Source organism: Gossypium hirsutum, chromosome A09 (assembly GCF_007990345.1).
Source record: "Gossypium hirsutum isolate 1008001.06 chromosome A09, Gossypium_hirsutum_v2.1, whole genome shotgun sequence".
NCBI classification, from domain to species: domain Eukaryota; kingdom Viridiplantae; phylum Streptophyta; class Magnoliopsida; order Malvales; family Malvaceae; genus Gossypium; species Gossypium hirsutum.
In genome coordinates, this window is record NC_053432.1 from 59,495,149 (window position 1) to 59,497,826 (window position 2,678).

The window sequence follows — 2,678 nt, forward strand, 5'->3', positions numbered from 1 at the left end:
CTTATGAAGAAATAGTAAGAGAATAATATATTCTGTGATATGTACATATATAATTATCTTTGATATGTTGATACAAGGAAATTATGTAAGTTGAGACTATTATTAAATTCAAGTGTGATATGTTGAGAAAATAGGTATATTAATGTTGAATTTATATGAAATATGTGCAAGTATACTAATAATGTTGTTGTTTAACGCTTAGACAAGTGCCAAGCTATTGATTGAATGGTAACATGTTTAATTATAAGGAGCATTGAAATGGTAAGTACTTAGATAAAAATATAATTTAAGATTTTGCGAAATTTTTTATGATCTCGATTTTATTCCAGTTGGTTTCTAATGTATGTTTTGGGCTTCGAGAGCCCAATGGAGAGACGTTATGATTATTTCAAAATATGAATAATAAATGACTTAAAATTATCTGAAAATGTTCAGTAAACTCTGGTAATGCCTCGTACCCTATTCCGGCAATGAATACGGGTAGGGGGTGTTACATCCCACGTAATATTTTGACTCTTGATTTGATGGGAAATTTTCAAAGAAATGGCCTGCTCCACAGTATTCACAAGAAATATCCTCGAACTAGTTTGGTTGCTGACCTGTCAGATTACCATTGAAACCATTAACAGTTATGTTCTTAAGAATAGAAGACATAGAGGATACCTGGGCTGCCAAAGTAGCAAGTGTGTCCACTTCATGTACTCCTACTGCTCGTCTTTTTGAGGTTGCTCGGTTGGTTGGCCTCTGATAGTTATTGCTGGCAATTCTTTCAATAATCTCACAAGCATTTGTATAAGACGTAGAAAGAAGGGCTCCATTTTTTGAAGCATCCACCATCATTCTAGTATGAATATTGAGACCAATATAGAAAGTTTCCATTTGAACGCAGAAAGGAATGCTGTGATAAGGGCACTTTCGTAATAAATCCTTGAATTGCTCCCATGCCTCATATAAAGATTATTCGTCAAGTTGCTGAAATAAAGTGATTTCATTTCGGACCTTGGTGGTTAAAGATGGAGGGAGATATTTTATTAAGAAACATTCAACCAACTCTTGCCTTGTAGTTATGGAACTAGATGGTAGGGAGTTCAACCACGGTCGTGCTCTATCTCTTAAGGAGTATGGAAATAATCTTAGTCTCAAGGCATCCTTTGTCACCCCGACTAGTTTAAATGAGTCACTCACTTCCATGAATAGTCAAATATGAAGATGTGGATCTTTAGTAGGAATCCCACTAAATTGACCCATATTTTGAAACATTTGGAATATGACCGGCTTCAGCTCGAATTGTTGTGCCTCAATTTTGGGTCTCCTAATACTCGGATTGAGCTCGTTGAATAGAGGAATGGAATATTGTTGAATGGAACAGTTTCTGTCATCGACAACAATGATTGGATTGTGAGTACTATCAGCGAATGTTCCTCCTAGATTTTGGTTTGGATTTTCGAAATTCATATATTCGATCCTTCTTTGGTTCACTTGTCTTCTCCTTTGTCAAAAAGTCCTTTCAATTTCAGGCTTTATGGGAAGTAAGTCAATGATTTGATAAATACTCATAAACACCTGAAACAAACACTAAAAAAAAAGGGAATTAAAATTTAACAGAAAAAAATAGACCAAAATGCAAAATTAACAATTTCACAGATAATGTCTTTTAAAACAGTCCCCGGCAACGGTGTCAAAAACTTGGAATGACGGAAATGTGCAAGTGTACACAATCGCAACAAGTAATAAAGTGACAAGTAAATGTCGAGTTGTCGTACCAAGAGGAACTGTGAAAAGAATTATTTATGAATGCAATTTAAAAAACTTTGGTGGAGAAAATATTTTGATTTGAAAAGTGATTAAAAACTATAAAACAAAGTAAAGTAAATAAAATAAAATAAAGTTCTAATGCAAGATTTCAAAACTTGGTTTTAATCAAGATGACATAATTGTGTTACATTAATTACATTTCTTAACTTAAAATTACTAAACTCATGTTTATGCTTTTACGAATAAATTCACGGCAACTCGGTAATTTGCTAACCTATGAACATACTCACCTACAAAAATCCATTCATCTCTTGGTTATATCTCTATGTCAATTCATCCGATTAAACGAACTTTAATATGCAAATGTGTTAATGCACATTCATACTTATGAAATTAAAATAATCTCTTGTACATATCTCTATGCCAATTCAAACAATTAATTCAATAACATAAGCACATAAAAGATTACGTGAGGTAACAATGTATTTTTACTTTGAAACAGTTTAATCACAATAATCTTTCAAGTTATGCAATGCAATTGTAATGCTCGATACTGTTGCTATTTTAACCCTCAACTACCTTAGATGATTAGACATGCACTGATTAAGTATCGTATTAATTAATTACAATTTCAATCCATTTAAATAAATAATTCATTAGTTATTTACAATTGTAATGCAAGAATAACTTAGTCATGGTTTTACTTAATCAAACATCTTACCGAGGCCTATAACAACACAAACACAATTCTAATAAATTAAGAAAATGAAATGCAATCAATCTAAAACAAATTAAATTTAAGATAGGGAACAAGAAGCAAATTCGGTGTTTCTCCGTGGCTTGACTGGGTTGGTCTACTCTTCCTTCTTCACTTGTTCTTGTCGAACCAAGGCTTCTATGAACACTTGAATGCTACTCCAAAT

General features: G+C 32.6%; 1 non-coding gene across 1 annotated transcript; it reads left to right on the forward strand.

Moving 5' to 3' along the window:
• Positions 1-895: 895 nt before the first annotated feature.
• Positions 896-1,002, forward strand: LOC121207326 (small nucleolar RNA R71). The gene has a single exon (XR_005902417.1). It is a non-coding gene; the product is annotated as a small nucleolar RNA R71 (small nucleolar RNA).
• The last annotated feature ends 1,676 nt before the right edge of the window (positions 1,003-2,678 follow it).